This window comes from Pleurodeles waltl, chromosome 3_1, assembly GCF_031143425.1.
Source record: "Pleurodeles waltl isolate 20211129_DDA chromosome 3_1, aPleWal1.hap1.20221129, whole genome shotgun sequence".
NCBI lineage: Eukaryota > Metazoa > Chordata > Amphibia > Caudata > Salamandridae > Pleurodeles > Pleurodeles waltl.
The window spans coordinates 1,617,377,780-1,617,401,892 of NC_090440.1; the positions used below are offsets into that span (position 1 = coordinate 1,617,377,780).

The following is a 24,113-nucleotide window of genomic DNA, read 5'->3' on the forward strand; positions in this document are numbered from 1 at the left end:
ATAAAAGGGATACACTCCCTTAACAATTTCTAAATTGTGTCCCTTTAACTGTGCACAAATAGCAATGTACATCATTATGAGCATGCACAATTAGTGGTGAAGAACTCTGAACATGTATTCCTAATGAGGAGGAACCTGATGATGCTTTCATACTACATATTTAAAAAATGCAAAATATCTCTTATCCTTAGTTGTAGTGCCTGTCTGTTTTAAACTCAAAATGTCACGTCAGGGGTTGGGTTCCAGTTTAGCTATGAAGCATGAGTTTCCATCAAAACTAGGATGGAATGCCAGCTCAATGCCTCTTCTACTGCTTGTGTACATGTAGGTGTGGGTTTGCGTGTGTGTGCATTTTTGTTTGTGCACTTCTTATTTCTTTCTACCAACTCTAAATGTAATCTTACTTATAGAGTTTTCAGCATTTTAAAATATAAAGACTGGCCAAACATGTACGTTTTTAAATCTTCAGTCAGTAAAATGGAATACAGATTAATGGAAATGCTTTGGTATACATGTAAGACTTTAATAGGAATGCACAAGACCCTAAATTACTATTGGATTCTTTTCTACTTTTGTTTTTTCTATTGTTTGTTTTAATATTAGGAAACAATGAAAGCACCATACAATAAGGGGAAACTACATCTCCTCCTTTTACCAGTACTTTTGTAATTCTGTCCATGAAAATATCACGTCCATACGACAAAATATCAACCAGGCAGTACCCTCTTTAATACCCTGTTCTCCTTTTCTCTATGAGGGCTATTGCCCGCCCACTACCCCTACCCCCCCTTACTGCTATACCCAAGTATCCTCATTCAAAGAATACCCCTCTTGCCTCTTGATTCACAGCATTGTTTGGGTGATACAGACTTTCAGTTATTAGGATTCCTTCCCACTCTGCCCAGTTCAGCAATGACTGAACAGATCCCACTGAAGGCACTGAAGGGATGGAAAACCATAACTTCTGAATACAGCATTTCAACAGAAAAAGACAACATAAAACGTCCTGTGTATAGGTAGCTTGGACGCCAAACACTATGCAATGAAAATTAGTCTGGGTAGTTAAATACATGTTAGTAATTTCGATAAAACTAATTTATAATTTATATAAATTAAAATATTTAACATGGTTACTATTTTTCTGATATACTCACAATTATTTTTCCTTGTTGAGTATAATAGCCTCTGTACAGTTACTCACAGGTCTGGACTTTCTTGTAAGTTAGAATGAATTTCAAGAGTAGTCCCACAAAGCCAGGCCCATCTATCTTCTCAGGAGCACTTCAATGCTATCTATAAACATTTGTGCAATCAGAAATAACAGGTCTACATTCCCATACATGATAATGTTATGCCTAAGTGCATTTGTATTTGTTAACTTGTTGTGCCTCCATCGGGCACACATTTAGGGCCATATGTACGAACACATTTTCCCATAGACACAGAATGGGCAAAACCGCTTGCTACATCTGGCCCTTAGTGACATAACTGTGACATAAAGGCAGTATGACTAGGAGATCTCCATTTCCAATCCACATTCAGCAATTTTTTCACCCTACAGAAAGGAGCCAGATGGTGTCATCCTATAGCGGCCATGATTTTCCCTTCCATGTTTTATTCTGAGTCTGCCATGATTGTTCCACTGTCATGGGAGGTCTCAAAACTAGATATTCTTGAAGGGAGTATGTAATTTCTTATCACAAGTGTAGGACCTGCTTGCTCTGCATGTATCAAGCATTTACAAAAAAGGCCTGCATTCGCAGAGATACATCCTTGGCAACTTTCAGAGGGATGAACAAGAGACCATATTTATACTTCTGGTTTCATGTTTTTACATGCCTCAATTCATGTTTTATATTACTGCAATGATTCAGTTGCATCTTGGTGGAAATCTTTCCACAACAGAGGTGCACCCCTATGTATTTCACATTTAGACCTCCACTCTTGTTGTTGCAATCTGCACCACAGCCACCTTATTTTCCATTGTCTCTAGATGTGACTCAGTGGCTGCAGTTTATGACTCCATCATGTCCAGTTCCTTAACTATTATCTCTACCACCTCCATGGCCCCTTTATGGCCTTGCATAAACTTGCTCATTGCTCGATTTCCAAACTCCTCTTCTACCACACCTGTCTTCTGTCTGGGTTGTGGCAAAAAATAAATCATGCTTCTCTCCCCTTGAGGATTTCTCTACCAACAAGCAACTATGTCAGCTCATCTTCTCTGTTATTCTCTGTCATGCAGTAATGACGCCCCAAATAAGAGGCAATGGTGTACTGCTCCACTCAGTGGAGCCTCTTGTGTCTCTTGCCCACATCAGGTGATTTGAGATGCAGCGGCTCCAGATATATCCCCACTAATCATCTGGAAAAACATTTGCTCTACACTTCCACAGTAAAAGTTGTCAAGTGTCAGCATCCAGGGCCCAGCCACACTCCCTCTTGCACAACATAACAGGAACACAGGGGCTTCCTCTAAATGTCATATAGCATGTTGCTGCACCTTTTAATCTGGGATGCAGCCTCTCCCTTACTCACCTCAGCAAGTCATTGATCTCCATACCAGCTGACAACTTTGGTTGTTTCACACCAGATTCCAATAAGGAAGACTTCAGGTGGGTTTCAGTATCACTACAAAAGATTCGACCAGCGAGGGAATAACGCTGCCTGTCTCCAATCCTCTCAATTGTTTAATTTGAGATGCCTCTAAGGCTGAATGACACAAGAAATTCCTGATCTGCCTATCTAAATGGTGGGTAACACATTTTTTAGATTAGGGCAAAGATCTAAAATTGATCACCAGGCTCAAAACGTAGGGACTCTGGCCACTGGTTGTCCTAGGGTGAAAAAAATAAACTTTACATATTTTGTAAATAATTACTTGAGACTAAGTTTGCAGATGAGACAGGCATGGAGAATAGTAATGTTCTCCCTTGTCCATGCTTAGCTATGAAATATGCCTTTTTTTGGCAAATGTTGGGGGCAGGAATCTCTACAGACAACTACTTTCAAAGGAAAGAAATGAGTGCAGTAACATTTGGTCCAGAAAGGAATATACACAAAGGAGAACATGTTAATTTCTCAAGTGCAAGCATCAGAATGCACTAACTTGAATTCCAAACTCAAAGGGCATGGTGAATTTTTACATACTTCTCTGAATCGCCAGCCAACCAGAGGAGTATAGAAAAAGAATAAAAAATAAAAAAGACACAGGATATCCTCATTTTAAGCACCACTCTCCTGGGTTATGATGTCTCCTAGGTCATAACAGATACCTAAAGGCTGGATAAATATCCTTAGTACTTTATCAATGCACTGCTGCATCTTGCACTTACTAAAACAAATGAAATACGTTTAGAATGTATCTCTGCTTCAGAGTCTCTGTATTCTAGGTAAGCACTAACATTTCTAAAATTGAAACATAAATCATGAGCATATTATCAAGGTCATACGATTTTCTCTTTTAATCCTTTCTTGGAATTCAAGATGGTTTACTTAATATGTAACATTGATCATAATTCTATAGCTAGCCCTAATGCCAGGTAATCGCATCTCTTTTCTCATATCACTAACTACATGCAGGAAAACCATCATGAGAAAAGTATGAAAAGACTTCTAAAGAAATAAGGATCCTTCCTTTCCTCATGTAGATTAAGCAAAAATGTACAAAAGAACATGTGGGTTTACACAGTTATGTCTGAAACAGTACTTTAACAGGTTTCTCAGATCCTCATGGGTCAGCTTTTGGCAATCTCTCAAGTTATGTGCTCTAGATTGGGTGGACACTCTTTTGCCTACCTAGAGGCAAAATACTGTAACATACTCCCTAGTCACCCAGAATCTTTATTTTGCAAGAAACTAGAAACATGATTCTTTAGCTCTAACTAGTACCCTCGTTTCTCTGCGGTCCATAGTGAAAGGATGCAGCACCTGGTGCTTCAAAAAAGTTATTAATTAATTCAACATTGATTGGATTCCTAAGAAGTCTTCACTATGTTCAGCTGAATTTCAAACAAGCTTCCAAAATGTTAACAAATAATCTCAGAGGTATTCTCTTATTTCTTGTAACAAGTAGGGGTGGGCAGATTGTTTAGTTCAGCCCGCAGAATTGGCAAAAGTTTGGTCAGTCAATTGTACTCTTTAACGCAGAGTAAAAGCCGAATTCTGCCAATCTCCTTGTGGTGGATTTTGTCTCCTGTGAGACTCCAAGAAATGCAAGCTGGGGAGCAAGATTTGGTGTGATTTTCTAAAATGGGCAGTAGTGGACAGAGGGCTGCCTCCCGAGAAGATTTGCTGCTGCTCAAGTGGATTTTCTACGCAGGCAGCAGCAAAATCAACTCGAATGGCTGTGTGCTCTTGTGCAAAGCAAGGACCTGTTTGTGCTGATTCTTCAGCACTGTTCAAATTACCTAGGCTAAATTGTAGCCTGAGCTGCATATTTTCTGCCTGTTGGAGGAACTACATGGAATCTCAGAGCTTTTATGTAACTCTGCAGAATTACCCAGAGTGAAATGCCCCATGTTCTGCCCACCCCTAGTAACAAGGTCCTAGCTGCAGTAACAATATATTTTGATTGCCTAGCAAGGATGTTCTGGACGAATGGGAGCTTAGACATGATAACTACAAAATGACCAGCACCATTCCGAAACATTGTGAACATTGTGAGAGTTTTATGGCTTCATGGGAAACAACGTTTTCTCAATTACCAAAAATATTAAACTGAGGCGCATATATGAAGTTGCAACACAATTCTTTCGGATCAGTTTCTAAAACAAGTCAAAGAAATTACATACATGTGGAACTGTTCTGGCCCTGAGGACACAATTGGAACCATCAACTAACTTAACATTGTCAGGAACATTTTTCTTAGTCACAGGTATTTGTGGAGATTGCAGAAACTCAATGTTCATATAGTTTCCTTAAACTCCTACATCTAAAAGTCCTCAAACAATCAACAAAGTCATTTTCATTGGTACAGTCATATGGGCCACTATGGGATAAATAGCATTCACTTCCCTTTCCAGAACTGGCTTAAACTACATATTCAGAGTAGCTACTTTCATTATTGATTACTCATTTTTTGTCACTATTGATTTCCTGTGCTTGATATTACGAATGTTTGATCCATCAATATTTTAGATTTACTTTGACAACCTTTTACAAAATAATCAGTCCTTCCTCATTACATACACAAATTCTGAGAACGTCTTCTTTCACTTTCTTCATTTGAAATCGACCCTTTAATAAGTGACCAGTTGCAAAGGTACAGAAAGTTCAAATATGTACCCTCTTCCAAATTTAGATGTACTACCAGTTACTAATACTCTGCTCTTGTTTTCTCTGAATGGCGTGCATCTAATCAAGAGTCTAACTGTACCACTCTGAGGTGGATATCCATATTAATATATAAGTACAGGAAGTAGTATAAGAAGAGTGCTCCTTTAGGTACCCCTACATTCCTTTTCAAAATGGCTACAAAATGTTTCCCTCTCTATTAGTAAAAGTTCGAAGAGGGCACTGTCATTCTATTTACACTAATTATATAGGAATATGACTTAAATATTTCCTTTTCGGATATTTTGGGGTGGATTCTGAAAGGCATGTGAGAGTACACAAGAGTACTACAGAAGCGCTCTTGTACGTACCTCAAAGTGCCCTTGTAAAACAGCCACAAGCTCTGCAAACTTAGTAGGAAGATCTACCAATATGTGCCAGAACATCTTAACTTCACTTAGTAAACCTTGCTAGAAAATTGATGCTTTCTTCTCCCTAGGCCAACAAAATAATTAAATGTAGTAATGAACTACACATCATGATGACCCTAGTTTAAACTTCATCCATTATTCCATTATTCATTGAAAGACATTGTGAATGTCAAACAACTTCCATGTTTTCTCACATGAGACAGGAAAATTATAGAATACAGATTATTTCTTTCTACAAATGTAATACAATTTGTAGCGTTACCGTGTAGCAATTACTAATTTAGTTTAGTAATTTCAATATGCTATTCTTATATACAAAATGCTATTGAAACGGATGAAAAACATAGCCAACATGACTCATACATATTAACTATGTAACCATTTTCTAAGAGTTTTCATTTATCTTACTCCATTCTCTGATAAAACTAACTATCTTCTGTTTGTGAGAACACACTCTCTAGTTCACGGTTGGTTTCTTAAACTGTAACATAATTAATCAGAGTTACACATTTCACATTAATAATAAATAATCACTTTCCTAAACTCATTTCACTACCCTAATATGATGAATGCATTATGAGAAACAAATTTATAAAGAAATGAGGATCTTCCCCTTTCTTTCTTCAAAAGATTGAGCAAAACGCCCAAAACAAACATGAATGATACTGTTTAAAGGTTATCTTTGAAACAGTACTTTGGCAATAGAAGTGTCTTTCCATATTACAGGACGGCTCAGAATACTTGTCTGTATTCAGCATAGAATTCAAACAAGCTTCCAAAACATTAACACACTCCAAGGCTTTCCAAGAGTTCTGGTACCAAGTTCCTGGGTGCTGCAATAATGTATCTTGATTTCCTATCATGTTACAAACTGACTCACAATGGACCTATGCTGCCTTTTGTAAACATTGTGAGAGGTCTGTTGCTTCATAGGAGATGTAGTTTCCTGGATTCCTGGAGTGTCTTGTGCAGTGCACCCAGCGAAGCCACTTTATACATAGTGTCAGGGCTCAACCAGCCTTTCCTTCCCCTGAATGCACACAGGACCTGCAAGTTCAGAGTATTGCACTTGTGCATCTACCAAGCACAGAAAATCGCAAAACACAAATCATAACAGTAAGGTTATACATTGTTAAATGATATATAGCCCAAAAATATATTTATATATTTACTTACAATAATGCCAAGCAGATGTCGAAGAGCAAAGGGAGACATTCTACGAGTAGGCATACAAGGTATGCTTGGTAGATTTACAATGTTATAACAAAGTATTTTGATGGAGATCTTCTTGAGTGTTCTAGAGAGATGTGGGATAAGGAAAGCAAAGGGTCAACGTGGTCCTTTCTCTGGCCCCCAAACCCATCAGTTGTGAAGGAACAGTGACATGTTCTCTAATGCAGAAAATGAAAATGAGCGAGACATAATGTTGGTAAGTAAAGAGCAGCTACGATGGGGTGCAAGGACAGCCACAAACGCTTGGGTTTCAGTGTTGCTACATTTGCTGCACTAATGATTGATAAGGCTTTGATCTTCATTGTCCAAACTCCTCTCTTTCCTTTTGTCCCCTCCGTTTCCTGTTTTTCTTAACAATTCCTTGCTCTGTTGAAACTCAAATAACCTGCAGTTTTGCGCACTGTTTGCTTTGCCAAATTATCTAAATAAAGGAAAAATAAAACTGATTCACATTGCTTCCCTCTTCTTCTGAAGGAAATGTGTGCAGGTTTTCCAATGTGCTCTTTTGCAGCAACAGAGCCGGGAGTTCGAAACTGGGGCCAGGACGGAAAACTGGCTCCTTCGTCCCTGCTTCTTTTACAATATGTGATTAGAGAGTGAATCCCTGCCAGTGGATATAAGATTTCTGGAGGCTAGTAGTACAACAAAGGGTAGGGCAACAGCAGAAAAGACAACTTAAGGCCCATGTTGCGTTAGCAGGCAGGCACCTTGAACTTACCCTGAAATTGAAAAATGTAAAATGTGGAGGCCTTTGAAAAAGGGGCACATGGCTATGTCACTTTAAAGTCAATTTACAAGGAGCAAAACACGGGCTCACAAGATGGTTAAGCAGACTGGGAAAGGGGGAAATCTCTGAGTGTCCTCCATTGCATATAGAACATTACAGGTAAACGGGCGGGGCTGCTTAATGATGAGGGTGAAGTTATGTAAAGACTCAAAGGTAGTGGACAGGCAGATTTGAAATGACAACATCCGTATATTTTCAGGACCTTACAAGCATGAGACACAAGGAGGTCAGAGGTAAGTGATGCTACTTCAGCTAACACAGACAGTACTCTGGCATTATTGGGGCACTTGGCAACAGTTGAGAGATCAGAACAAGAGACCAAGATAATGCAATTAACAGACCTGCAGAATCCACATAAAAATATATCGGAGATTGTTAGAAATGGGGTCTTTGGTTGGCAGTCAGGTTACCACCTGTCTAAGCAAGGATCCTCACTCTAGTCAGGGTAAAGGAGAATCACACTCAGTTAATCCCTACTCACCCCCGTGGTAGCTTGGCATAGGCAGGCAGGCTTAAGTCAGAAGCAATGTGTAAAGTATTTGTACCAACACACACAGTAACTCAGTGAAAACACTACAAAATGACACAACACAGGTTTAGAAAAATAGAGAATATTTATCTAAATAAACCAAGACCAAAATGACAAAAATGCAACATACACAAGTCAAGTTACGAATTTTAAAAGAATAAGGGGGTCATTACGACCTCGGCGGTCTTTTTGCAAGACTGCTGAGGGACCGCCGTGCGGAAGACCGCCTGTGCAGGCGGTTTGCCGCTCGGCGTATTATGACTGTTGACTGCTCTCCGTCATTATTCCGATGGAGAGCCGCCAACAGCCATACTTGTGGGCGGCGGGGAAGTGGAGGCTGCTCCACCTCCACCGCCACGCCAACAGAACACCGCCCAGTGAATCACGTCCTGTGATTCGCCGTGGCGGTGTTCTGTTGGCGGTGTGGCGTCGGCGGAGCTGCCCCCATGGCTCCCGTCCCCTCCTGGAGGATCGACGGACCAGGTAAGTCGATCGTCCGTTAGGGGAGGGGGAGGGGGGTGTGTTGTGTGCGTGCATGGGGGTGTGTGTATGTAGAGGGGGTGTGTGGGTGCGTGTATGCTTGCGGGGGTGTGGTGTGTATGGGAATTGGTGCATGTATGGCTGTGGGTATGGCTGTATGTTTGAATGTGGGTGTGCGTGTCTGACTGTGTGTGTTTCTAGTAGAATTGTAAGGTGCTGAATCCGAAAATGATCTGGCTGAAACCAGCAGGCCGTGTTTGCGTTGAAAGCTGGGTAGCCATATCAAGAGTGACTGTTATGATTCCTTCTCTTTAGTAGAATCAGAAGGTGCTGAATATGAAATCCATGTATCCAAAACCAGAAAACCCGGTCTGTGTTGAAAGCAGATTGGCCATATTATGAGTGATGTAAAGTCTGTAACAAGAAAGAGGCAGAAGGCAATCTTGCTCGGTTACCACTGCGGACAAAAAAGCCATTAATTGTTTACCTTTCAGAAGTGCAAAAGCTAAACCAAATGCATGAGAAGCTCAGAAGAAAGGAGACAAAACTAAAGTCAAGACTTAAACATGAGAGCTTGGATGGAGGAATTTTCGGAAAGATTTCAGGAAGTGGAGTAGAAAGTAGGGATAAGTGGAGCTAGCTGAGCTCGGGGAGCTTTATTTCATGGAATTCTGCATGGTTAGTAAACAACTGCAAGCAGTGGATTGTCGCCTGCCCTGCCATGAAAGCTCAAAAGCACTAAGCAGGGTTGGCCCTCCTTAGCGCCTCTGAGATTGGGTGCATTCAGGCCAGGACAGGAAGCCCATGAAAGCTGCAGTTTTCAGGCCTCTTGTGCACCGTCTGTCCTGTGTGAAGGGCACACGGGGCAGGCCGGTGCAGAAGAGGCATGGGCAGGCCGGTGCACAAGAGGCCCGAAACTGCAGCTTTCACAGCCTACGCCCCTGGCCTGAATTAAGCCCAGGGCCATAGGCAGTGAAAGATGTCTTTTCAGGCCTCTTGTGCACCAGTGTGCACATTAAAGAAAAAACAAGGACTTACCTGGGTTCTTCCAGGGAGTCGTTGTTGCCAGCGTCACAGCCTGGCTCTCTGCCTTCCTCTGCCCCTTGTGCCCAAAATCCGTTCTGGAGCTGCAGACGAGCAGCTCCAGCCACATCACATGAGTAGTGCACACTGCAGTGCCAGTTATGTGCCACACAACACAAGAGCAGACTGTCTGTGCTTGCGCTGTGTGGCCCATAACTAGGCTGCAGTGCGCATGCGGTGAGCTCTACTCTGCTAGTGGGGCTAGCAGAGTTTTTAATTGGACTCCGTGCTCCAAGCGGAGCGCCAATAAGTCCAATGGCTCTGCTAGCTCGCTGCCCACCCCTACTAGAATGTCTACAATCAAATTCAACTATTTTCAGAGGTAGAGACATAGGGCTATTAGAGTAAAGTTGCACCTAACAGGTGGGGACCAAGAAAGTAAGTTAAGGATGTCAAATTTCCAATTTATTTAGGTGAAGAGTGGTCTTCAAGTAATCCGCTAATGGAAACTGTTATGGGTAATCTAATAAAGGTGACCCTGCTTCCAGGTGCTCGAGACAGTCTTAAGGTCCTCAACACCTTGTCTGCTGAGGATGGCTCTGAGCCATCCTCAGTCACAGTTTGCATGTGCTGAGGATGGCTCTGAGCCGTCCTGGCAGACAAGACAGGTTTTCTGACACAGAAAATAGCCTCAGCAACAGGGAAAGATCTTCCCCAGCTCCCAAGGCTATTTCTGTATTTTAGTTTGAAATGACAATTGGTGAGCATGGGGCGCTGACTTCATTTCAAGCCAATTCCAAGCCAATAGGCTCATTTCACTTTCAATGCATTGGTGCTTGGGGGGGTTATCTCAGCCCAGTCACTGATTCAGATGGGAGAGGTATCACTGGAAAGGGGAGAATCTCACCTTTCTAACGGCATCTTTTGCTGATGGATCTCTGCTTGGGGATTGCTGTAGGAGGGCGATCCCCAAGCAGAAATCCACCCACTAGACACCAGGGAGGGGAAGCAGCCCCTTGACCAAAGGCTTGTGCTCCCTCCTAAAAAATGTAAAGTATACAGTCTTTTTGTCCCCCTGGATGGTAGATTTGTAGGGGTGGGGGCTGCCCAGTATGAAAATGGCCATGCCCTTCAAAAAATGGAAACACTCTCTCTGCCCCCTCTGGGGTGGCAAATAAGGATAACTACCCCCATTTTCTTCCAAGAGTGGGGCAGAAGGCACACCAGACATCAGGGATTATCTTTTTTTTTAATTGTAGGGGTGGTGGCTACCCAGGATGTGCATGGCCATGCGCCTGAACCCCCCTCCCCCCCAAAACAAGAGAAACAGGCCCTCATTCTGACCTTGGCGGGCAGCGGAGGCCGCCCGCCAAAGTCCCGCCGTCAGGTTACCGTTCCGCGGTCGAAAGACCGCGGCGGTAATTCTGACTTTCCCGCTGGGCTGGCGGGCAGTCGCCTTCAGACCGCCCGCCAGCCCAGCGGGAAAGAGGCTTCCACGATGAAGCCGGCTCGGAATCGAGCCGGCGGAGTGGAAGCTGTGCGACGGGTGCAGTTGCACCCGTCGCGTATTTCACTGTCTGCGCAGCAGACAGTGAAATACATGTAGGGGCCCTCTTACGGGGGCCCCTGCAATGCCCATGCCAGTGGCATGGGCACAGCAGGGGCCCCGCGACCCCCCCTACCGCCATCCGGATCCCGGCGGTCGGACCGCCGGGATCTGGATGGCGGTAGGGGGGGTCGGAATCCCCGCGGCGGTGCAGCAAGCTGCGCCGCCGTGGAGGATTCAATGGGGCGGCGGTACACTGGCGGGAGCCCGCCAGTGGTGCCGGTCCGACCGCGGCTTTACCGCCGCGGTCGGAATCCCCATTGGAGCACCGCCGGCCTGTCGGCGGTGCTCCCGCGGTCCTCCGCCCTGGCGGTCAAAGACCGCCAGGGTCAGAATGACCGCCACAGTCTTTTGGCGCCAAATGCCCCCTGGGGCACAGATGGGACAATTACCCCTATCTGCCCCGGATACCAGGGATTTTTTTATTTTTTTATTGTAGGGGTAGGACCATGCCCCCCCAGAAGAAAGCAAAAATGTCTTTCTGCCCGGCATAGGGGGCAGATGGGAACATTTATCCCCATCTGTCCCCCCAGGGGACAGAAAGCCCACTAGACACCAGCATTGACTTTTTTGTTTTAAGAATAGGAGTGGAGGCTGCCCTGCATGGGCATGGCCATTCACCCATCCCCATAAAAATGGGGAAACAGTATTTTGCCCTCCTAGGGGAAGATGGTGTAATTGACCCCACCTTGGCACATGGAGGGGGGACAAAAATCTCACTGAATGGCAGCAGTATATATTTTTAATAAAATGATGGTGTGGGTCTTTCCTGGACTAAAAATCAGGCCCCAACCCCCACCCCTAAAATCTTATCAATCTTTCAGCTCCCCTGTGGACTAAAGCATCTCATCCCAATGACAAGCAAGAGGACATTTGATTATTTTCGGTGTTGCTTTTACAAATGGGCCTGGAAAATTTAGCTAACTTCCAGTATTATTCCACTTGCAATGGTGAACAGCTGTAGTTTTTGGGATTGGATCAGCTGCCACCTGGAAAAACCTACCAGACAGTTCTGAAAACTAAATATCTGGGGCAGACCAGGGTGGTGTGCTGCGCATGTACCCCACACCATTGTCTTACCCACAATGCTTTGCAAAGCTCACACATTGACTAAAAATAGATATTTCCCTCACATTTCTGTGATGAAAACATTTGGAATCCGCAAATCCGATGAAAATTCCTACCACCACCATTGCCCCAGTTCTGCCGGGTAGAAATGCTGCACCACTTGTGTGGTTGGGCCTAGTGCCAGCAACAGCAACAGATCCAACTGAGGTCAATAGGAGTCCCCATGCAAGGGACCAAACTTCCTAGGGTCCCATACACACTATATCACTGGAACCAAACTGTACAGAGCTGATGAGCCCATAACTAGAGGTCAATCGGTTCTGGGGTGCTTGTATTCCCATTCAGTAAAGGCCTAGCTTGTCAGCTTAGGCTGGACTGTTCCTATTACAGCTGGGTCAAGACTTATTTGTGTGTAGTTGTGTCCAAACTAAAGTGGCATGGTGTGCAAAATAATGATGGATTGGGATGAGTGATTACCAGCAGCTGAGATTAATTCAAGCATTCCATCCATCCCTGTTTTGTATACTTATTTTGTCACCCTAAGTGGGACAGGTAAGCCCTGAAATGGGTCCTATGCACACTGTATAACTGGAACTAAGCTGCACCTGGCGGATGAGCCCCTAACTAGGGTGAAACTGGTCCTGGATTGCTTGTGTTCTGGTTCAGGGAGGACCTGGCTTCACAGACCGGGCTTGACTGTTCCAATTGGAGGAGGGTCAATACTAATTTGTATGTAGCTAAGTCAAAACTGAGGTGGCATGGTGTGCAATAAAATGATGGATTGGGATGCGGCACGAGTAATTCTCAGTGGCTGAGATGAATTCAAGCATTCCATCCATCACAGTTTTGTACACTGACTCTCTAATTTAAGCACAGGTCAAGTGAATAAATGCTAAAATCAATATAATTAATGTCTATACATTGCCAGCTTAATAAATCTGGATACAGAGCCAACATGGGTTTCATCACAATAACTTTCTGAAGACTACAAACAAAACAAGGGCACATAAGAAAATCTACTGTTAAACATCTAAAAAGGAAAGTTGTATATATAGCTCATATTTTGGTGATTTTTTCAAACTGGTGCAGTAATGAGCGAAAGTCCCAGCAGGATCCACAGTGTTAAAACCTCTGTTGATAATAAAAAAATGTCCTTAACAGTGGATGGGTGGAATCTTTAGGAATCTCCAGAGAATCCCAAAACTTAGGACTTCATCTAGTGCTTGCTGGATGTGGGATGTCTGCCAAACCTGTGGTTCCCCTTCTCTATTTGGAGTTATGGAAGTTCAAGGTTTCTGATAACGGATCCAAAACTGGCTCACCGAGCTGAAACCTTTCACCGATGATCTATTAGCAGCTGGGCCATCAATCAATATACATTAAAATGTCCACGCTACATAGGCTGTTCATTCAGCTGTTATTTTTCTGTTTGCAACAAGAGGGCAAAGCCTTGTGTCCCAAACAGGAAGCAAAAGAAATTACCCCACATGTGGAAGAAAACTCCCAAAATGTCAGTGCCAATTTCTTTTCCAATAAATTGTCTCGAGCTTTGAGAGTTTGTTATTGACAAAAACATGCCGAATGGGCAGATCTATCTTTGTGCCCCCCTTATCAAAGCTTAAGTACCTTCAATGGAGCTGCCATGCTTGCAGCTACAAAGAAACCACAGCAATCCCAGCCTGCCTGGCAAGGAACTCAAAGGGTAGCGAGCAATGTTTAGCCAGGGAAGCAGACACCATAGCCTCAAATGACCAGTATAACCAGCAGGCAGGCCTCCTGCCAAGCTCTAAAACTGCCCCTTATTGTTTATGGGGTCTCTAGTACCAAAGCTGAATATTGCACAATTATGGAAATTAAAGGGGGCCTCTACTGTAGAAAAGCATAATGTGAAAATGTGGTTTATATTGCATTGTGATGAAAGTTTTAATGGAAAGGAAAGTCTCTATAACAAATTTCAAAAGACCTATGGCCTCATGTTCTTTTATGATATGTTTGAGGACTAAAGATTGTCTATTGCTTGCCTGCCCTAGTAGGCCATACTTTTTGCATTTTACCATCTCAGCACTATACAAAGAAAAAAAAATCTCAATGTTACACTTAAAAGTTCCACCCTCAGGACAGTCTTATTATGGAGTGGTTTCTTAAGAGATGTGTAAGTTTTTGTAACGTGAATTTTATTTTTTTCTAAAAAAAAATATTATTGGATTTGTTCTAGCTGGCTTCAATAAAAATAATAAAATAATTGTGAGCTGAACTTGGGCACATTGAAAAACAAGGTAATCCTCTCATCTCACTGACCGCTATAGGTGCTGCACAACATTCAACAAAATAAATAGGGGTGGGTGGTGTTGGAACGTTTATTTTACTTTAAATGCCCCACCCCAAAATAAAACAAAAGTAAATAAAAAAAGCAACACGGCCAAGGGGAGAAAAACACGTCAAGCTGGGGTCTTTTAAAGGCTGACAAAAACTGCACGAATCCCTGGGGCAAGGCCAGACATGTGGCTCCTCCACTGAAGGGCTCGCACATCTGAACAGAGATAATGATGTCAGTTATCTCTCTGAAAGGCTGGGAGATCACAGCAACTGCCATTAAGGCCCCTTGGTTAGGATTCATTACAACAGATATGCTTGGGTGTACCTAGGAACGGTGTAAAGATTTTCAGTGCTCCAAGTAAAATAGATCGTTTTCTCCTTGGGTGGTTGCCAAAGACTGAAAATGCTGTTATCTACTTTTTCAGAAAATTAGCACTACCCATGAATAGTTCAAGCAGGCTCTTGTCTTTCCTCACTTTCTGAAAAAGCAAGTCCTGGCTGACCCCTACTTATATTAGTGGATTCATGCCTTCTGAAAATTCAGCTGTGTGCAATCTGCTGCATTTCAACGGATTTCTGATTACTTTTTTAGAATTCTCATCTATTACATATCAGAACCTAGATCCAATTTAAAGATAGACAGGACATATTTTTTACCCAACTCTCTAGTGACCAAGCCGCACTCTCTTCCAGCCTGGTTGCTTCAGGATTTCTCAAGTTTGGTTCTCAATCAGGTGGTAGTTGGAAGACAGTACAAATCTGGTTTCTAGAGCTAAGTATAGAAGCTCCTTCAGGATATCTGTTTTATTGTTGTCAGTGTAGACCCAGCAGACTAATTCTTGAATACAAACATATTTTAGGATGCTCTCAAGTAGTGTCTAGAGTCCCAAAACCAAATCAATAATGTCCTTTCCCCCTCTTGCTTTCTTGAGTACGCCAATAAAACCAGACGTCACAGTTAAACAGTATGCAATGGAGGCTTTGTCTGCACAAGGATATTTGCAAACGGCCTCTGGTAGACTTGGATACTAAGAACTGGTTTAGGGTGGAGGCAAATTACATTCCTATGCTAAATGTTCATATATGGGGCTAGGAGTGATTACAAGTTTTTAGTAAATCGACTAAGTGGAGTCTTTTCTTCTTCAAGGGGGTATTTATCTGGGTCCTGCATCTATTTTGATGATTGCTAGAGATTTTATCTTCAGCAAGTTCTTTATTTACCAATCTTGCATCAAGTCCCAGATCCAATTACTGCGGTAGTGGTATATTCTTTATCCTTTCGATGTCCTACTGGTGTCTACCACACAGACTCAATTCATTCCAACTGCAATTTTAATAGCCTTTCAATATCCTGTATTCTTTTTTTTATAAAAAATATACTTCTTTGTTATATGGCTCCATGGAATCAAGTAAGCTGGCACTGGTACCATTAAATCACTCTAGGTTTGTATGTAAGGAGTCAATAACATGTTGTCTTATTTGCAAGCCAGCTCCTTCGTGCCACCGCAAACAATCATTTAAGGTGCTACATTTCGATTGCTGCAGTCAACCAGAGGGTCTAAGTTACAACTTAGATCCGGTTTTGCTTAATACACTAATCCTGACTTGATAATGTCCGGTTAAAATGTACTGTCCCTGGGCATATGCTGCTGTAATCACATTAACCCTTTGTGATGAGGTTAGGCTAGATCTCCTTTGTGTTCTACCTAGCACATGTAAGCTCTGTTCACTGTAGTTAAGTGTATCTTTGCTTGTCCCTTAGGTTGGAAGCCCTGGCACTTCTGTCAGTACCTTCATCAACAAAATACAAATCTTGTGACATTTTGGATGAATACCCAATGGTGTCAATTTAATCAGTTCATTCTGCAAGTTTCTTGTATGTGTAAAAGAACATTTATGGGTTTCAAGACCACCAGAGAAATTCTTCAATCATCCGCTACTCTTAGTTTATGGTTATAATGTTCAATAATTTCTTATTATCAATAAACATGTGGAACTAACTTCCTTCCTCCCTATTCAATGGAGGGCAGGTCTATAATGGCATAGATACTTCCTGGTTGAAGGCTTTAGAGGTACTCTTCTTGAGATCTAGTGGGTGGTGACTCGAGTGTCATCTAATATTTTTATTCACTAACTTATGTGCACATCATACTCCCCTCTACTTCAGAGTTCAGGATTGAGATCTTGCAATAAGTATCCCATGTACAGATGTTTCCCTTCTGAATTTTATTTTTTTAAAGCTAAAGCACTTTCTGGCATTGTCACTCTCCATGGTGAGTCTGCTGTGACAGAAAAGGCAGGACTCTTGTGGTGGATCAGTCCCCATTATGACGAGGAAGAAACTAACGTAGATAGTTTTTCATAACACAACAGACCTGCCTCCAAAGAGGATTTGCTCCCAATTATACTTGGAGTTTTGACGAGCGAGAGTTAAGAAGGGCAGATGATTCCATGTTACTGAGACATTACTTATCTAGCCCTGGTATTTCTATTAACAGTCACAGTTCAATTCCACTGAAACTAGACTATCATGCCCAGAGTATTTGAATTTATTTGGTGAAAGTCTAGAACAGAATAATTCCTGGCGAAATGGAGTTAGCTGAGCATTGGAGCGCTTAGAATAATAGACATTATAAAAAATATGTGGATCACTGGAAAGGGGAATAGCTTTTTCTGACTATTCTATTTTTATGTGTTAGTTTGCGTAGCCACTTAAATGTATAACTTGATGGACACAGACCTAGGTATTAAAGATCTAGCTTAAGAATTGAAAAACATGTTCAATCATTTCCAAAAACCGTATTCAATTCCCAGTGTTCTTAATGCAATTATTGCCTGCAACACATTCAGCTAAATGGTTACTGTGATGAGGAAAGCAAAGCGGTTGTGCCCATCCACACAGGGGTGGCTCCTTCACTATGGTGAAGGAGCGTTGCCCCCCTGGCTGAGCCAGCAGCAGAAAAATAAAATGATAGTCTACTATTGTTTTATTTTTCTTCTGCTGGTTTAGCCAGCAGTGCAGGGAGGAGCAGGGGTTGGTAACAAGAGGTGGGAGGAGGAGAGAGTGTACACCTAAGTGTTCATGTGTGATTGGCCATCCATCTCACGCCGTCCCAACACACATGCACACTTAGGTTTCTCCAGCCCGACTGTGTTTAACAGCTGGGCTAGAGAAACTGCACAGACTCCAGGGCTGTGTCTGAGCGACTGGCCAAGCAGCTCAGACCAATCCTGGCACTGCTTTTATGCTAGATGTAGCATGAGAGCAGCATCAGGATTGCTGGGGAGCCTTTGCTAGTGTCCCAGTGAATGCTGGGATACCACATCCAGGCAAGAGGAGCGCGAGGCGGCAGGAGTCCGGTGCACCGTGGAGGAGGTAAGTTTATTTATTTATTTTTATTTTCACTCCCCCACTCCATTTCCGCCCCCTCCACCCCTCCCCTTGAGATTTACAGCAGCCACTGCTGCATTCACATAGGAACATGCTAACAAAATGCACATGTTGGTATACCTACCAAGTAAAATTGCTTTCACATAAGACATCCTTAACTAGTCCTGACTTTTAAGGCAACCACATCTGTTACGGTTTAATTTCCAAGTCTATACATATATTGAAAAGTCAAAACAATAAATCCCAGAACAGAAAGTGCTGCTGGAGAAAAAAAGCAGCACTGGCAAAGGTGTCTGCTATTGACCAAATGGCAGTTTTGTTAATGTGTTTAAAAATCTTCGGCACAAACTTAAAGTGTTAAACTTGTAATATTGCGCTGCCAACTCCATTTCAGTGGGTTTTATTTGTGCTAATGCATGCTCTTCTCTGTGCTATCTGTGGCATGCAATTCTGTATAAATTAAATTTACACAATTTGCCCATGTTAATATGTGGGAACGTTTTGTGTGATACTTAGCGGCAGGTCAAACCTGCCCATACTTGTTGGGTGAAAAAAATGTATCCAGTTTTTACCCCAAACATGCAGATTTAAAAACAGTAAGTACCAAAATCCACATTATTCCCCAAAAACTCACATTTGTGTGGTATTTAACGCATCAAAAAATTCAACATTTTATCCACTGCGATAAATATCAAACCAGTAACTAGCCCACTCATAATGAGGGCCTAGGTCTGCAACAAGACAGCTGTGCAGACAGTGAGTACATCGTACCAGGTGAGAGTAGTCCATCCAATCATTTTCTTTGTACCATGCGTGTATTTGCAGTAGTGCATATTGCATAAGCAGCACAAGTCCTCAAGTGCCAAAATGGATAAAAATAAGTGACTGGTAGAAATACATAGACCTGTCATTGGACAGTTTGGGATTCTAAGGGTCAGATTTATACTTTTTGAGGCAAAACTGCACTAACACTGTTTTGCGTCAAAAGGCTTAGGGCTGTCTAGAGCCATTTCTTAATGCCAGCCGTGCATCATATTTATACTATGACACTGGGTGGCGCTAAGAATAGGTTAGTCATTTTTCCTGATGCTAACCATTGCCCCTTGTTTTGAGGCAAAATTACTTTAATGCAGGAAAAATGACTCTAATCCGGTTTACGACATGTAAACACGTCACAAAACTGAAATGCGCCATTTTGCCCTCAATCGCCTCAACAAGCGACGCAAACAGTGCAACGGAGAGGCAAGATGGATCCACAAAGCCAAGAAAGGCCCCAGGGAGACACCAGACAACAAGGAACCAGCCAGGAGGATACAGACAAGACCCAGGGGAGAGACAAGAAGAAGAGGAAGTGTTGCTTCAGCACAGAGGAGCATGAAATACTGGTGAGAGAGGTGATGGAGCACCAGCATCAACTCTTCATCACCTCTAAATTGGCAACTGGAAGGAGAGAGGCAATTTGGCAGCAGATTGTGGACAAGATTAACAGTGTGGCAGAGGTCAGGACAACTGTGACTGAGTGCAAGAAACAGTGGCATGACTGCAAGTGGAGGAAAAAGGAGAAAATGACAAGGAACAGGAAGGCAGTACTGCAGACCGGAGGTGGGAGTCCAGCACCACAAGAGGACCTAGACGAGATGGAGGAGATAGTTGCAGCCATCATCCCGGAGGAAATTGTCACTGGTATTGCAGGACAGGACATCGCAGACTACCAGAAACCAACACATATGCAGGGTAAGTTGCATGGGGGACAAAAATGCCAAACTGTCAAGCTCAAGGAGGGGGAGGCACATACCTACTACACAATGCATGTTAGCCCTGCAAACCAAGCAGTGGAAAGGGCAAAGAGGCAGGGCATGGACTCCCTGCACTGCCCATGCCAGGTGCATGTGCTGTGCAGGGGCATCCAAGGGCACAGCACAACACAACACCAACAACCTTTGCATGGGGATACACTGCCATGCCAAGGCTGGTGGAAATGCTGAAGCAAACCAGGAGGGTGGGGTAGAACGTAAAACTGGTCTGGTGCCACAGGACAGCTGGTATTATCAGAATGTAAACTAGAGGACAATGCCCAGTCTCAGGCCATTGGCTCAAGCGGCATTCCCCATTGACAACATTTGCCACAACTACCTGTGCTGTTTGCGTTGGTCAATTAGGAAATGGTAGTTAGGTGCCCATGGAACAAACACACTCGAAATAAGGGTTCAGTATGACTACGTGATCAATCCCCATCAATCCCTATCCAAGTTCACCTCCTGTCAACTGGTCGTGTCCATAAACTCAAAAACCATGAGGCACTGTCACATGTATAATGATGTAAACAGCAGTAATCTCAAACCCATGCTGGCCATCCCTGGGTTTACCCATGTGCCAGTATCACAATAGCTGCAAAGCCACCATGCAACATCTCCGATATCATAGTGCAAAGACAACTGCATTGAGGGGGAGGACATATGTGTGTAAGAAGGCAAACACACCCACACAGTCACAAGAGGAAACAGAACTCTCCCAGGCCCGTCAGTGCAATGCAATGTAGCACACATACGCAAACGTCAACATGGGAAACTACCAATAGTAACGCGTGCATTGTCTCATGGAAATGCCATACATGGTGAGGTGCTATGTCTCAGCACTGCATAAGTGTGTGTGGAAAATGAAAGACTGGGACAGGGCCATATTGTTATGTGTGGTGCTGTGGCATCAGCACACCAACATTCATTGCAAGGCCTCACCATGCAAATGGAAGCAGAGGGAGGGTTGATGAGGACAAGAAGGTGACAATCCACAATTTGGACAGAACCCACACCTAGAAGATGTGATGCAGACAATTGACCAAACTGCCCTTCATTAGTTGACATGCCGGTGGGGCATAGGGCTGAGAGACTGCAAACAATAATGACAGGAACAATACATGGGAACCAAGATGACAATATACCACCAACAGGTAGTCAGTGACGTCACATTACAACTGGCACAACACAGACACACTAATTATACAATATCTCATTGCAGAGGACGATGGCTCTCCTGTGGATCTGCCTGTCCTGGATTAACCATCAGCCAGGAAACCCTCCAAGATGTCCTGGAAACCCTCCAGTCACCACCTCCAGTCACAGGAAGGAGCATTCATGTAGCAGCAATCCCAGAGGACCCACCCACCACCCCAATAGTGCGACCTGCCAGCTCCAACACAGCTGAGGACTCTGATGACACAGGGACCACCTTTGAGAGGACAGTGGTGGGAGTACAGCAGGAGCTGGCCAAGGAGGTGCAAGTGGGGATGCAAACTATGGCAGCCAGCCTTGAGGGGATGTGCATGATAACGTTGGCTGAACAGATAGCAGCCAAACGAGGCACACTATCCCCACTGCATGGAGTCCAACAGTGTGTGAAGGACCAAACCACTGCTGTGAGGGAGTTTCCACAACACCTGTCCTCCCAATCTTGCTGCTGCATGCATGCCAACAAGCAGGACTCCATGCACCAGGAACTGGCCTCCCTCAGGGAAGACATGGCTGCCTACCACAGGGATGTTGCTGCCATACTCAATAATCAGCAGCTCCTCCTTGCTGCAGTGAAACCATGTGTAGTTCCACAGATGGCAGCTGCCGGGAATTTAGTGTCCACTTCTCCAACCACTAAAGTGTGTGTGGCCCCCTCAAACTGACCACCATCAAGGGCAGAGGAGACAACACACACATCAGAGGATGAAGATGTGGAACAGATTATCTTCACCCGTTGGAGTACCCGGTAGCACCAGCCCATGCCACATGGGCAGTGATTTCCCTTTGTCTTGTGCTTGACAACATGCCAGTGTTGGTACAGTTGGTGACATGCACTCTTCACCGACACACTGTTAACCTTTCCACTATTGACTGCAACTGTCTCTCACTACTCCACTGGCAATTCATGTTCCCCTGCACTGAACAACACTTCACCTCAGCATGTCCAATGACATGTCCCTCAACCTTGCACTTGTGTTGTTTCACAATAGAATGGTTTACACTAATGGGGTCCCAGGCCGGGACTATGTCAATATTGCACTACAGCACTTTAAAATAAACAGCACCTACACAACCACTTTGTCTCTGTGTAATGTGACACATCTACTTTGCTGGAGATTTGTGATGCATGTAACATGTCTATGGTCACAGAGTGTCAATTCAAGAGTGCAGAAATAATGTGGGCAGATACCTACGCACAAGGCATCTACATGATGAACGTCAATGCTGCCCATATCCCCTACAAGCAAGTCACAGTGAACGTGACATGTGTTTTAAAACACACATGCCTCACCCACTACATACAGCAGGAATGGCTGTGTAAGAGTGCTCGGCCAATAACGTCAGCTGGGAGTACAAGTAAAACACATTGGTGTGAAATTTTTTTACTTGACCTCATCTGAAATTGGCACTACTCAGTTTAGCAGTGTTGACATGACCTTCAGGCTGCAGGCAAACATCCCACAGTGGCCAACATCCCGACACAGGATCCAAATGATTGTAGTTTAAAAAGCACACTTACCTGTCCAATATATGGGAACCATAGTCATCTTGAGTGGTGGGTACAATGGATGGCAGATGCATTGACATTTAGATTTGTTGTAGCTGTCAATGTGATAGCTCAGTTGGAAGTGGGAATTAACATGTCAAGAGAGGGATATGGATGCAGGATGGAATCCACAGGCCAACAGACAATTGGCACTGTACACTCATGCAAAGACCCTGAGCCGCAAGCATATGGCACATGCAGTAATGGAGTACCTAAATTTGTATTATCTATATATGGAACTGAAATTAAAACTATGTAACACACCTCTACTAACCTAATCCATCCTAACTATACATTATCAACAACTGGCCCTAACTACCCTATGCTAAGCCAATTTACCACATTTAAGAACACACTCTAAACATTTGCCCCCTTATATGATGAGACACATGCAGGACAACATATACTAACCCTTAACATATACTACGTAATCATAAACAAATATATATATATATATATACAAGTTTATATATATATATATATATATATATATATATATATATATATATATATGTGTGTTTAATTTTTTATGTATATAATTTTTATATACACAAAAGACCCAACATTAACCCCCACCCACCCACCCACAAACTAACATGTAATGATATGAAAAACCACCCCCAAACCTACTTATCCTATCTAAACAACTACCCTACTCTAACCTGTCACTAAACCCCTTAAACCCACTACAAAACATGATGAGGAATGAGAAGGGAGGGGAATGAACTAGGGGTGAGGGGAGGCAAGAGTTCAGAGGTTGGCCCTCCTGAGTGTCTTCTTGATGGCCTTCAGTCTCTTTGTATTCCTATCAACATCCTTCTGTATGCTGTCCAGCTTTTTGAGGACCTTTTTCATGTCCCTCTGGAGCTCCCTTATTGCCGACATGTCCTTTGCAGCAGGTTTGGTGGGCTGTGGTGCTGATGTTGATGGTGCAGCAGGTGGGGCAGATGTGACGGTGGCAGCTGTGGTCCCCTGTGTAGGTGTGGTACTGGCTACACTCTTTGTGGCCAATGCAGGTCTCCCTTGGCTGAATGCCCGCCATTCCCCTGTGGCTTGCTCTCTTCGATAGCGTCATGCCATCTTGCGGTACCCAGACTCAACATCCATGATGTGGTGATATTGCACTGCCTGCTTTTGGAACGCCCTGAGTTCTGCAGCATCCATGTTGGCATGAGACAGGCAACCATCAGTGTCATCATTGTGTGATGCATGTACCGATGATAATCTAACACTCTGCCTCAATTTGCACATGCAGTCCGAATCACAATCCAGATCATACAATGTCCCTGATGAATGTTATGGCAACGCTGCGTACCCATCATGTCATTTACACCAAAGCAAAGCACAAGTGTTGGACCAAATAAAGTAATATGTGCATTGGTTTAGTGCCATGTATCCCAATGCAAAGGCAGCAACTACTT

At 43.4% G+C, this 24,113-nt stretch overlaps 1 protein-coding gene across 9 annotated transcripts in view; it reads right to left on the bottom strand.

Annotated features, from left to right (window-relative positions):
* Positions 1–24,113, bottom strand: part of LOC138285393 (uncharacterized) — a 99,563-nt gene that overhangs the window by 60,672 nt on the left and 14,778 nt on the right. Inside the window, exon 3 of one of the 9 annotated variants that reach the window (XM_069225269.1) lies at positions 6,882–7,002. The exons of the other annotated variants lie outside the window; for them this stretch is intronic. The gene's annotated coding sequence lies outside the window, so the exon portion shown is untranslated. The remainder of the gene's footprint in view (positions 1–6,881; positions 7,003–24,113) is intronic. 9 annotated transcript variants of the gene reach the window in all.